The sequence below is a fragment of the Lygodium microphyllum genome, chromosome 4 (genome assembly GCF_053477565.2).
Source record: "Lygodium microphyllum isolate KBCC chromosome 4, Lygodium_microphyllum_v1.1.10, whole genome shotgun sequence".
NCBI lineage: Eukaryota > Viridiplantae > Streptophyta > Polypodiopsida > Schizaeales > Lygodiaceae > Lygodium > Lygodium microphyllum.
This window is the reverse complement of record NC_141138.1, coordinates 121675955-121690733: the sequence shown is the minus strand read 5'-3', so window position 1 is coordinate 121690733 and position 14779 is coordinate 121675955.

Genomic DNA, 14779 nt, shown 5'->3' with positions numbered 1-14779 from the left:
ACTATCTCGAGTGATGTCAGTAATGGGGCAAGTGAATGTTCGTTCATTCCCATCTGGAGTGCTGCAAGCTGAGAGACTATCCTTCGTCCATGACACCTACTAGACGGGCTTTATCAATCAACTACCTCCTTAGGTGTTGTTGCGTAGTCCCTGCTGCGTTGGATGTATGCTGTGAAGACACCAGATACCTCCTGTAGAGCCAACTGCGACACATGATGTGACATCAACCATCAACTGCAATGCTCAACGAAACAAGCCAAGTTTTTCCAACCCTATCTTTATGATTGCAAGTGTATGTAATGTTTAAGTATGGGGGCGTTAGAGTCCATGAGTCTTAGGTTGTCTTGATGCATTTTACTATGTCCGTTAAGGTTTTAACTATGGGGGCGCATCCCTACGCGTCTATGATGTATGCCCCATGCATATGCCTCAAGTTGATCATGCATGTATGCCATGACCTATTTTTACCCTCATGGGGTCCCTTTCCCACCCAACCGTCTAGCTCTACCCCACCCTTGGGGACGTTTCTTCACTATTTTCCTTTATCCCTTGTTTTGACGTTTTGCATGTGAACGCATCCTATGTTCCCTGGAATCCAAATCCAACCTAAGAGCCCTGTTTGTCCCTTCAAACTACCCATTTTTTCTTTTTACCAACCCCTGTTTGACACACGGTTCTTGAGATATTAATTTTTGACGTAATTCGTGTAAATTAGATGGTTTTCCATATGAACGCACTTTCATTGCTTTGAAACCGTGATTTAACATGGTAGCCCTGACAATACCTTTCCCTTAACATTTTTTATTTTTACTCCATGTCATTCCGATGCACAATTTGTTCGATATTAATTTTTGCAGGTTTTCAGGACAATTTTGTGCGTAATTTCTACATTTTTCCCATGTGCACATGTCGTGTTTGCACTGGACTTCCAGTTTAATTTAACAGCAGTGTCTAGCCAACTTTTCCGCCCCTTTTACCTTTTTTCTCCCCCCCTATTCTGACTGCGGGATTTTTAGTTATTAATTTTTCAATGTGTTTTCGAGTGTCTTTTTTGTGTTTTTTGCATGTGAACCCCTCCTAGTTCCCCCAAAACTATGTGTTGATGTGCAAGCCTTGTGAATCGCTTTCCCTCGGACATTTTTCCTTTTTGCTGCCCTTCATTCCGCCAAATGGTTCTTTCCGTACTAATTTCCAAGTCCATTTTCATGTCTGATTTTTGGGTTTTTCCCATATGAACGTATCCTATCTCAGTCGGAACCGTGTTTTGATGTAGTAGCTTGTTGGACACATTATTCTGCATGTTTTTTCTTCTTCCCGCACTTCATTCTGACGAGTGGATTTTCTAAAATTAATCCCCAAATATGTTTTCGGAGCCGTTTTTCGCCTTTTTTCCATGAGCACACCCTGCTTTTGCCCCGGACATCATGTCATACTTTTCCATCCTTTTCTCTTCATCGCCCGGCACATTTTTCCTTTTTATTGAATTGTGTTTCGACGAACGGTTTGCAAGTTATTAATTTTTCTTTGTTTTGTCGTGTTCCTACGTGCCTCGCCTCACGTGTGAACGCGCACGTTTTTAAATTTACGCATCTCACGATGCACCATCACCCTCGCGCCTTTTCGTATCAATGTCCCGACTGTGTTCAATCGCGTCAATGTAAATGTTTTTACCCCCACCCCGTGCATACGCACGGGACATGGGCGTGCTTCCCTTTTTCGGGTTTTTATTTTATCAATTTCATTTAATTTCCCCCCATTTTTACATTAACTCTTCCTCCCTAATCATTGTTTTAATTTTTTTTAACAAAACAGCCAACCAAAGAAATAAATAAAAATAAAATCACTAAAAAAACCAAAAACAAAAAAAAAACCAAGAAAAACAAAACCAAACCAAACAACAACCAAAAAACCACCCAAAAAAAACACAACAAAACAAAACAAAAAAAACCCCCCACCGCTCACTTTTAAAATACAAAAATAACAACAACAACCAAAAAAACGAGAAGAACTAACCACCAAAAAAAAAAAAAAAAAAAACAAAATCAAAACACCACATGAAAAACACTACAACAAATTTTTTTTAACAAAATAACAAAATGAAAAAAATCAAAACCCCCTCCCCCCAATGGTTTTTCCCTCCCCCCTCTCTCTCTCTTTCTTCTTCTTTCTCTCTCCCCGATCTTCATCATCATCATCATCTTCTTCTTCTTCTTTCCCCTCCTCCTCCTCCTCCTCCTCCTCCTTTTCATTCTCCTTCTCCTCTCCTCCCCCCATCTTCTCCTCCACCTCCTCTCTCCTTCTCCTCCCCTTCCTCCTCGACGACGCCGCCTCCTACCCTGCACCGCCGTCCACTGGCTTTGGCTGCCCCTCCTTGACGACACCTCCACCTCCTCCTTTTTCACCACCTACACCTCCTCCTCTTCTTCTCCACCTCCTCCTCCCCCACCACCCCCCTTGTAACGTGCCCGCCCCTCAAATCACGAGACACATCTTAGCAGCCCATCGAGAGATCAATCTAGAAGACGCCGCCCGACACTCCCAAGGAATGACACGGGGTTTGCCAACTAGGGTCTCTCGAGTCTGCCCCGCAATGGAACTTATCTGGCCGTTCCCACTAGGATCAACCTAAAGTCCGGGTTCCTAGCAGTCGAGTCTTGCTAACAGCCTTCTAGCGTCGGTCTAAAGCCGCTCCACTTTGCGTAGATACAACTTGACCCAAGCAGACTCATGCCGCACTTGGTCCAAAGAGAATGGTAGACGAGAGGGATGCATCGCTCAGCCTCTCTGCCCGTAGGGCATAGTCCCATTCCGGTCCCCTAAAACGGTATGAATCAGGATTCTAACCAACATTGTCTAAGGTCATCATTCGTCCTTCCCTAACATTCCTCGTTAACATTTCCTTTTGAGGAAAGCTCTCGGCTAACCGAGACCACCCTTCCATAGGATAGACCCATTGGTCACATCCACCACGCTTCCCTTCGGGGATGTTTTAGTTATCTAATTACCTACCACGTTATGTTTGACACATAAAAGCAACTTCCTTAATTAGCCCGTTAGTCACAGGTTCCTTTACGTAATTTAGGACACTGACACAAAGACAAGATAAAACAAGATCAAGCACTTCCTTAACTTATCTTAAGATTAAGGTTTGCCTCCTGCCCATACAGGAGAATTAAGTGTTCCTTTCTGCCTCCGCAAAAAAATCTTTCCGTCTCTCGGCAATAAAACCCGAAGGTTTATCCTTCCAAGATTCCGCCTTGTAACTAGTATCAAGGCCTCGAGATCCCATCTCGAGTCAAGTAGAACACTTGTACAGGGTCTGGAGGCATTGGGATTTATGGCCAGAGCCCCCACTAGCACCCTAGCGTCCTCCTACTCCAAGTAATTTCCATAGAGAGACCTCTCACGGCGGGTTCGGTCCACATTCCCGGCGCGGATTCACAACCCCCTTGGTTAGGGTTTGGCGGTTCGCGGGAGGTAACTAGCACTATCCTTCCTTAATTATTCCTTTAGGAAATCAACCACAGCTGAAGCAACGAGCATAGCAACAATTTCTAGGGAAAACATCCCTTTCATTTCCAATCAAGAAAATATCAAGCAATCACTTTGCTAATAATCCACAGGATCTCCTCTTACCAAGGCAACCAGCCAAATTCACTTAGAAATATCATTTTCAAGACAACCAAGCATAAGCCTTGATCAACATTCCATTTAGAGTCAGCTTACTAGCCTAGCTTAAACTAGGAGGGTATCCACTTCCAATAATCCAAGACAAGATCATTAAGAACAACTCATAGCAGGTGTGTCTAATCACTCAACTTCTTTTGAATCTCTCTTTCCCTTGGGTTTTATCCTAGGGTTCCAAGTTGTGAACCCTCGATTCTTTGCATGTCTTTTAACATACTTGGTAATCTTTAAAACACAATATATTGCAAGACTTGTCATACATTCTTTCCATCCTCTCTTAGTGCGATGCTATGCAAAATTTTCTAATCAAACTTATCTCGCATGCACATGGTGTGTTTAACATCTTAGTACAGCCTAAACAATCTTTAACTCTCTTCATATCTGGTAGTGAGTACTTATTCCTAAAGTGCAGGGTCTCATGCGACTTGAGTATATAAAAGTTTAAACTCAATTCACTTATCACTTCTATGCTCTAACATAGGTAAAGGATGAGATACTTAAGAGAAATTAAAAGTTTAGTAGGGCGGTCAGATTGACCAGAAAGCTCAGATGACTAAGACTTTTACACTCAGATAGTCACATTGACTAGAAGCCTATATAATAAGTGGTTTTAGAAAGTGAAACCAAATGCTTATGATTGAAGAAACAATTCATGAGCCGGTGAATCTATATAATGAAGCTCTCTAGAAGCTAAATTTTGTGACTTCTAAAATTTAGGAGGTTAGTATTTTTGGAAGTTGCTCAAATGGAAGTTTTGTTCGTGTCAAAGGCTCTAATGCATAAAAATCTTTCCTTGTAAGCGATCCATGAAAGTCTAAGAACCTGTTAGTATTCTAAATGCAATTTTACCCTAATATTTCATGCGGTCTCCAAACATAAACATTGGCTATCATAGGATAAGACAACCTATTTGTGGTATGCAAGATCAAGACCTATCTTCCCTATAGAATGCAAGATAGATGACATGTCCTCTATGCTTCTATGCAGTTGCATCCTATGAATGGAAACTAACAGTTCATGTACTTATTTTAATCACGAAAGTAAATCATGAATTATAGTTAACAAATCATGCACTAAACTAAGTGAAAGTTTATCATTTTATGTGACATATTATGAAAACCTTATCATTTCATGTGGCGAAATGAAATCAACAGTTCTTCCCTAGGCCAAGGAGAACCTGGTTCCGCGAGACGGGGTCTGGAGTTGTGCTAATTCCCGCATTGGCTATACCCAGTGCTCCATTAATGGCCGCAATTCCAACGGCTCCAATTGCACCATGAATTCCATCTGTACTTGTCCCTTGAGCAACTATGGTAGCTCCCGCAGTCTTCACTCCTTCCCGACGCTTGGGGGCCATGGTAAGTAGCTAGCCAAAAATTGCGGATATGATATCAAGAGGGTAAGGTGATGATGATAGTCAAGAGAAAGAATAACAAAATCTAATGCTATCCCTGTCCCTTATCTCTCTCTTTCTCACTATCAATTCACTCTCCCTACCTCTCACCTTCTCCCTTTATTTCTGCCTATTTGTTTTTCTTAACCTTTCTCTCTCAGCCTATATTCTCTCTATTTATTCTCCCCTAGACTCTCCTCTTCTTCTCTCTCTCCCTTCCTCTTCCCTTCTCTTCCTTCTCTTCTCTCTCACCCTTCTTCTTCTCCTTCTCTTCCTTCTCCTTCTTCTTCTTCTTCTTCCTCTTATTCGCCTTCTCTTTCTTCTTCTCTCCTCTCTCTTCGCACTTCTTCTCTCTCTTCTCACTCTCCCTTCCTCTTTCCTTCTCTTCCTTCTCCTTCTTCTTCTTCCTCTTATTCTCCTTCTCTTTCTTCTTCTCTCCTCTCTCTTCTCACTTCTTCTCTCTCTTCTCACTTCCCCCTTATTTCTCTCCCTTCTCCTCCTTCACACGGATCACCAAGGGGGGAGGGGGGGGGGGGGGGGGGGGGGGGGGGGGGGGGCAGGGTTTTCGTTGTAGTCGACGATAAAAGGGGGGGGTGCTGACGTCACACGGAGGCAGAGCCTGCAACGGAGGGGGAGGGGAGATTTTTTCTACCGACAGGGGCGCAGCCTGACAGTGAGGAGTCTCTGCCATGCAATCGGCAGGGGGAGAGAGAGGGGGTAATTTTTTTTTTTTAACTTGAAAATTTTGTCTTGGGGGGGGGGGGGGGGGGGGGGGGGGGGGGGGGGCGGGGGGGTTGTTCCTATGGGGAGTGCAGGGGCATAACACCCCTCACAAGCCCCCCTTCCCCCACCCCTAACTAAGCCCCTTCCCCTACCCCCTCTTAAGCCCCCCTTCGCACGTAGTAGAGTTTTTTTTTTTTTTTGTGGTTGTGGGTCTTTGTAGCGGATATTCACACGCAGCTATGAGTGATCATTGAGTCCATGGTCTTTCCAGGCATTCACGTGCGAGGATGTGCATCAGACTCATTCGTGGGCATGCGTAGTTGCTGCTCTTCCCATGCGACTGTTCACCTGCGCGTCCGGGTATTCATTTTTGAAATCCCAAAAATAATTCCCAAAAAAATATAATTTTAAAAAATATAAAACATAAAAAATAAAATTTAAAAAAATTGCTGAAAACATTTTTCCATAGTTTAAAAACTTTTTTTCATGAAAAATGCCATTAATTAATTATTGAAAATTTCAAATTCCTACAATTATTCACAAATTGATGGAAATTGATAAAAATTCCAGAAAAATACCTAAAAATCAGAAATTTTTTTCCAAAAAATTACATTCACTTTCTTTCTCATTTTGGATATTTTCTTTAGAATGTAAAATTATTAAAATATTTTTTAAAAAATATTTTTTTTGGAAAAATCTTATGACAATGTATCATAAACACATCCTTTGAAACTCCTAAACATGATAAGAATGTTTCCATCACATTGAAACATAATGGTTTTCAATCCTCATAGTGGGACAAATTGGTTTCTTGGTTATTCTTTGAAAAAAAACGAACACAAAAATAAAACAAAATACACAAAAACAACACAAACCAAACCAATGAAACAAACCCTCCTTTTTATTTACTGTTTAAAATTTAGTTTTAAATAAACAAAAAATAATAAAAAAACCAAAAAAAAAACAACCCAACCTAAAAACAAGAAAACCACACAAATCAAAATATCCCACTAAAATTCCAATCATCATCTTCTCCTTTATTTTGGTTATGCGTATCATTGTTTTTGTTTAGTCAAGATGTCAGTTAGTTTTCATTTTTTTTCTATCCAATGGGACGACTATTGTCAGTGAACCTTTTGTCCGTTTTTTAGGATTTGCGTGGATTACACATTCCATTTTGGAGGACATGGTTTCAGACCTTGCGCATGTCCACCCACACATTGCTAGGTTCCTTTCTTTTTTCGCTCTCTCACTTGCACCATAACACACCATTAATTGTAAATAAAATCCATTGACCATTACACACACCCAATTAACAGAATGCACATCATAAAATTCTAATTAAAACGAATCAAATGTTAATTATAAAGGAAACCCTGCCATTGCACGTGCACCTTTGCAACCTAACTCATGTAATTTGTAAATTAAACTCCATTCACAAGTGCATACACACACACACATTACAAACACATTAAATTGTAATTAAAATAAACCCCCCCAAAGTCACGTATGCATGCACTCAAGTGCCACACATCATGTAATTGTAACAATGAACTGCATCAGTAGAGACCAAGTCAAGTCAAGTTGTGTCAAGTCTAAGAGAGGTTGGGCTACGTTTTCGACTCACCATGCATTAACAGATTAACTTAACAATGAATTGTGTTTAATAGATTATCTAATAAAAATGAGTCGTTAGTTTCACCCACCCACTTCACCGCACTGTAGGACGTTGAACGTTACATGGGATTTGGAATTATTAATCTGACCTTGGTCCATATGGTGTTTATTCTATTTTTAGTTAGAATATTTGATTCAATCATGATTTTTTGAGTCCTTGTCTAGGCTACGATATATGTGTGCCTTTTTTGTTTTATTTTGTGTGCTTGATACGAGGATACAGGGTGCATGTTTGTTGCATAGCATGAAGTTTTCGATCGCATGTGCGTAGGTCATGTCGAATTTTCCATAGGATGTGGTTTGTTTGGGGTGGTTTGGTCCAGTCAGTCATGTCCTCAGTCTATTTCCTATCGATGGTCTCAGTGGAGGTTTTATTTGTGGGTTTTGTAGGTTTTCTCTTTGTCTTCTTGGTTTTATATGTGTGGGTTTTTTGCTATAGTCTGAGTGGCACCTACTTCTACCCCTCCGATTGTGGTACAACATGTTCCCCTCACAGTCCATGATTATTTCCTCCTTTTAGAGGTGGATTGCATCCAACGTGCAAGCCTCTGCCCATTTGTTGCCCTCACATTGCCATCTAAGGATGAGAAACTTTGTTACTTCTTCTTGGCTTCTTACAAAAACCAGTCTGGCCTAGTTTATAACTACACCTTCTGTTTATCTGTAGCTAATATCAGTGAAGCACTAAGCTTGCCCATTTTTGCTTCATTTGTGCCTAATGGTAACCAATTACTCACTGCTGAAGAGATTGTTACGTTGATGAAGAACGAAACTTCTACCCCCTTGCTCCTTAACCAGCTCATTAATAGTTCAGGGGTATCTGTTGCCCATATATCTTCTCCCATATGGAAGCAACTATGTCAGTACCTCCAAGACCGGTTTATGTCGGAGCAAGTCTGTATCCAAGTATCTGTCCAAAGAACTGTTCACAACTTTTGTGAAGATTCTAGAGGATGCTAAGTTCAATTGGACAGGATTCCTATTATCCAAGATGGATCAACATTTCCAGCAAGGTCAAAACAATAATGTCTCCTATGGTGCCTTTTTACAGAGAATCCTCACTTTTGCACCTTCTTCTCGCAATGTTCCAGTGCCCGATCCTGCTCCTTTACTAGTGCAGCCTACATCTTCAGTTCCTTCTCCTCGGCCTATGCAACCTAATTCAAAAGATGAAGAGTCCCCTATTGTGTTTTCTTGTTGTAACGTGCCCGCTCCTCAATTAGCGGGTTACATCTTAGCAGTCCATCGAGAGATATAACTAGAAGACGTCGCCCAGCACTCCCAAGGAATGACACGGGGTCTGCCAACTAGGGTCTCTTGAGTCTGCCCCGCAACGGAACTTTCCGGCCATTCCCACTAGGATCGTGACTTTTCCTAACATTTATCGTTAACATTTCCTTTGAGAAAAGCTCTCGGCTAACCGAGACCACCCTTCCATAGGATAGACCCATTGGTCACATCCACCACACTTCCCTCGGGGGTTGTTTTAGTTATCTAATTACCTACCACATTATCTTTGATATATAAAAGCAGCTTCCTTAATTTACCTGTTAATCACAGGTTCCTTTACGTAATTTGGGGCACTGACACGAAGATAGGATAAAACAAGATCAAACACTTCCTTAACTTATCCTCAAATTAATGTTTGACTCCTGCCCATACAAGAGAATTAAGTGTTCCTTTCTGCCTCCGCAGAAAAATCCTTTCGTCTCCCGGCAATAAAACGTGAAGGTTTATCCTACCAAGATTCCTCCTTGTAACTAGTATCAAGGCCTCGAGATCCCATCTCGAGTCACGTAGAAAACTTGTGTAGGGCTTGGAAGCATTGGGATTTACGGCCAGAGCCCCCACTGGCACCCAAGCGTCCTCCTACGCCAAGTAATTTCCACGGAGAGACCTCTCGCAGCGGGTTTGGTCCACATTCCCAGTGCGGATTCACAACCCCCTTGGTTAGGGTTTGGCGGTTCGCAGGGGGTAGCTAGCGCCATCCTTCCTTAATTATTCCTTTAGGAAATCAACCACAGATGCAGCACCCAGCTTAAAAACAATCACTAGGGAAAACATCCCTTTTGTTTCCATGGCAATCAGTCATCTCAGACCTGACCATGCAATCATCAAACACACCCCACTTAGGTTAACATCCAAAACCACATTAACAAACAATTGAATGCACAACCTCTTGCTTCAAGGCATCGCAATCCCATTGCATGCACAATCAGAATTTAACTTGGATGTATCAAAACACTTGCTCAAGGGATTTACAACATTTTCAAACAACCAACAATCCATTTAGGGTTAGGTCACTAGCTTCAATTAAGCCAGGAGCATATCCATTTGCGATAGTCCATAGCATGATCAAAAAAACAATCCGCAGGCAATTATACTTATTCTTAATGCACCGGATCTCATGAAGGTCTAGGTTTCTATCCATCAGTGCAATCGCATCCTATGAGCAGAAACTATCATTTCATGTGTTTCTTTTAGTCATGATCATGGAGCATGAATTCTAAATGACTATTCCTGCACTGAACTGATTTAAAAGCTATTATTTTATGTAAAATAATGCAAAAACCCTATCATTTTATGTGTGTAAAAGCTATCATTTCATGTATATAAACTTATGCAAACTCCATACTCTATCATTTTGCGCATGCAACCTAGCGCCTAAGACTCGTCGGTGTTCCATGCACGTAGCTAACCCCTTCATTTCTTTCACGAGAAATTAAATGTAATTAATTACAAATCTTAAAGAACCTGGGTTTGATTCGTGTTCGTAGGGGCATTTATTGCGTCGGCCGCTCCGCTCGCCTCTCCCGCATTACCAATAGTACCAATGGTAGCTTTGGCACCTACGCTTTCCGTGATTTTCTTCTTGGGAGCCATTCACCTCGCGGAGATTGGATAGTCCGGACCTTGACGGTTTTCAGGACGACAGGTTCACGTAGGAAAGATGGTTGGTTGGGGGTCCTTTGCCGAGGGGTGGTTTGAGTGTGGCTTCTTGAACCGTCTTCACTCTCCAACTCTCTTCCCCTCTCTTCCTCCTCTCTCTCTCTCTCTCTCTTCTTCCTCTTCAATTCTCCTTCTTTCTCTCTCTCCTTCCTCTTCTTCTTCTTCTTCTCCCTTCTCTCTCTTCCCTCTTTCTCTCCTTCCCTTCCTCTCTTCTCTCTCTCCTTCTCTTCTTCTTTCCCTCTTCTCTCTCTTCCCTCTTCTCCTCCTTCTCTCCTTCTTCTCCTCCTTCTCTCTCCCTCTTCTCTCTCTTCTTTTTCTCCCTTCTCTCTCTCCCCTCTTTCTCTCCTTCCCTTCCTCTCTTCTCTCTCTCCTTCTCTTCTTCTCTCCCTCTCTTCTTCCTTTCCTTCTTCTTTTCCTCCTCTTCTCCTTCCTTCTCTCTCCTCCTCTTCTTCTCTCCCTCTACTTCACCTTCTTCTTCTCCTTTCTCTCCCTCTTCCTTCTTCTCCTTCTCCTCTTCTTCTTCTTCTCCTTCCCACTCTCTCTCCTTCTCTTCTTCTTTCCCTCTTCTCTCTCTTCCCTCTTCTCCTCCTTCTCTCACTCTCTCTCTTCCCTCTTCTCTCTCTTCTTTTTCTCCTTCTCTCCTTCTTCTCCTTCTCCTCCTTCTCCTCTTCTTCTTCTTCTCCTTCTCTTCTTCTCTCCCTCTCCTCCTTCTACCTCTTCTTCTTCTTTCCCTTCCCACTCTCTCTCTTTCACAATAATCACAATGGGGAGGGCTGCTAATCGAACGCTAGGGGGGTGCGCTATGCCCCAAATGGAGGGGGGGAGACATGCTACAGATCCGAAGGGAGGCGCTGATGCTCACGGCCAACAGGGGGGCCGCCTGCATAGAGGGGGGGCTATGCCTGACGAGGAGGAGGGGTGGTCTTTATAAAGGGGGGGCGCAGCTGTCCGCTGCCACCTGGCGGCTGCATGCCCCCCCTTCTCCCACTTCACTCCCTCTCTCTCTCTCCCCGACGTACTGGGGAGAGGGAGAGGGATTTTTTTTTTGAAAAAATTAAAGGGGGAGAGTTCCTATGGAGGGTTAGTACGGGGTTACAGGGGAGGGGAGGAGACATTACACTTGCAAGAAATGCCTTCGCACGAAGGGTCCTTCCAACCCTCTTGTACTAAATTCCATGGTACAAACATCCACTCCTGCTATTTCTGGCATTGCCCTTCCTTCATTTCTCTCTTGTACCAATCCATTTTCAGCCCAAAAGGAAGGACAATTAGATTTGCAGATTCCTTCATCTTTACAAACCATATTATTTGGACCTATGCTTCCACAGATGGTTTCAAATGTCCTGTCTACTTTGGAAACCTCCCTCATTTCTTGTATTCAAACACTGTACACAAGTGTTTACACTTCCATGCAAGACAAGGTGGATTCCTTATCCAGTCAGTTGAGTAAGGCACTAGAGGATTTGTCTTCTGAAAGGGCTACACTCAGTGATATCCATAACCAAATGACTACTACCACAGTCTTAATGGATTCATAGAAGGTAACTATTCAAGAGCTAGAATCTAAGCTTGCTAAATTGGAGGAGGAGAATGCATCTCTGATGATTGAGAAAAATTTTGCCCTTGAGGAAAGGGTCACTTTGGCTAGTAAACTTGCTACTAGTGAGGAACTATTGCAGCACTCTCAAGAAACTGTAGAGTCCCAAAAGAAACTTATTGAAGAACTTAACCAAAGACTGGCTGTTATTTCTATTTCGTTTCTCCCTCCTGTATCTTCTGCTTTGTCTTCCAAAGAGGAGCTTGATTAGTTGCAACAAAAAGTTAAGCTATGTGATGGGTTCTCAGCTAAGGTTGAATGCCTTCAGCAACATATGGATTGCATGCAAAATGATTTTGTCCATTATACTGAATTGGTGTCACCTCCTCCTTCCTTTTGGGTGAAGTATAACCAGCACAGATTTGCTTTATAAATATCCTTAAGCAATATGGATTTGGAGCCTCCAAAGGATGGATGGTCAAATCTCTGACCAATGGATCTCTTGAGAGTTGTTTTTGATCGCTTTGTGGATGAGCTGATTTCCCATGAGGTCCAGTTACTATCTTTCATGTATCTTATAGGCCATTTGCAGATCTCTAATGAAGAAGATTTAAAAGTTTATGTGGGAGATGTCATCTTATAGGTAGTGATGTATGTGCACTAAGTTGAGCTTCTAGCAGAAAGTTTGTGAACCTATCATGAGCAGACATTTTGGTATAAGGGACATGCTTGGCATCCACCTTTGGAGGATGTTGGTTTGGAGCCTCATCAACTCAAAAATGTTTTTCATAAATCTAATATCCAGCCTATACAATCTCAGTTATTGAGCTTTATTGCCAATCACCCGTTATTTACTAGGTCCTTTTTTAGGATCTTAATTTTCGTTGTTCTATTTATCCCTTAGATCCTACAGATCTTCTTTCTTATTCCCTCATGTCTTATCGTTTCCCTCTTTATGTTTCTCTTCTTTCATCTAGTCATGACACCATTTCTCTCTTATCCTTTATCCTTTCAGGATTTCCTCATATTCCTGTTTTTACTACATGTCCTTTCATTACTGATCCTACATTATCTCCTACTCCTTCTAAACCTCCACCTACTATTCCTCTTATTCCTTCTGTTTTTCTAGCAGAATCCCTTCATACATTTTTTATGTATTCTCCATATTTTCCACCTTCTTTATCCCTTCATTTACCTTCCTTTTATGATCTATCCTATCCTCCATTACAATGTTCACCTTTTATTCCATTGCTCTCTCCATCCGATTACATTAAGTTCCTCCTCAGACAATGCTGGATACACCAGGGTATGATAGTGACATACTTCGTCAACGACAATGGTCACTACATGATTCTATGACAAGACCGGTGTTTAACTGGCCTTTTATTCCAGGGTCTTGGGATACCTCTGCAGCATGTTTGAACTCTTACCTCCATTTTGCTAGAGTACATGTTACTTCTGGGGATACCACTGTTCATATTGCAGCTCATTTTTGCTAGTATCTTTCTTTCATGCATCAGCAGTCCACCCTGAATACTCGAAAGAGTATCCCATAGTTGCTAATTAATCCAAATGAGAATGTAGCTATTGCTCACATGGATGTTCTGTATTACTTTGCACAAGCCTTCCCTACCAAGTTCATAATTTTACTGGAACGGATGTGTAGTCTACAATTCCTCCAAAATGTACCTCTGTACTTTGTAGATGAGAACAAAGCTTTGGACCGTCTTAAATTTAGTATGCAATTTAAGAAAAAATACCTTCATCCTACTTAATAGGAGGGTTTTCATGATTGTATCCTCTCTTTCTTAATGGAAATTTCTTCTTTCTCTCCAAATTTTTGGGGATTTGTGCCATTCATACTATATTTGTATATGGGTATTTTTTGTGTTGGGTTTTGTTTGTTTTTTATATTGTGAGGAGTTGATGAAGATGAAGGTGTGAAGATTGCTGATGATGGTTATAACATGGTTGTAGTGAGAATTTGGATGCTGAACTCTTATATTCTTTAATAGTTTGAGTTATTTTGATTTTATGGTATTGGAATGGTTTTTGGTGTTATTGGTTTTCTTTTCATATGTGTTTTAGACACAGGTTCTATGAAGCTGATATGTTGGGGCCGTGATAGTAGCTAGTGATTTAAGCTGGATTGAAGATTTTTTTAAGCAGATATTAGAGCTTTTATTCATTTATTTTCAGTGATTCGCAAGGACACTTCCTTTCTAAGTGTGGGGATATGTTGAGTGCTGAAATGATATGTTTTTTGGGCTGATTTTTTGTTGTTTTTGTTGTTGAATGGTTATTTTTTGTGATGGATTGTTTGAATTTTGAAGTGTTTGGAATGGTTTGAGTATGTTTGAAGGGTTTATGATGGTTTTTTATGAGGATATGTTGTTCTATAGGGTTCTGTAATTTTTTCTATTTGGTTCTGTAAGGTCTGATTTTCTTCTATTTTGCTTCTGTTTTGGTAGTTGAGATGGTTGAATGAATGTTTTGAGAGATGGTTGAGGTTGTGTTAAAAGGTTTATGAAATATTAAATTGGTTTTGGTTTGGTTTTTATAGTTTTTATGGTCTTTGTTGATCTTCTGTAAGGTTCTGTGGTTCTGTTGTTCTGTATTTCTATTGCTCTATGGTCTATTCTGCTCATTTTTGTTGAGTGTTATGTTAGATGTATGGATGTTTTGGGAAGTGTTTTTGTTTTATGAAAGGATGAATGGAAGCTCTATTCAAGCTAATTGAAGTGAAGAATTAGCTGATGAAGATTCACATAAGGTTACAAAAGAACAGTGATAGAAGCCAGATCTCACAGGAC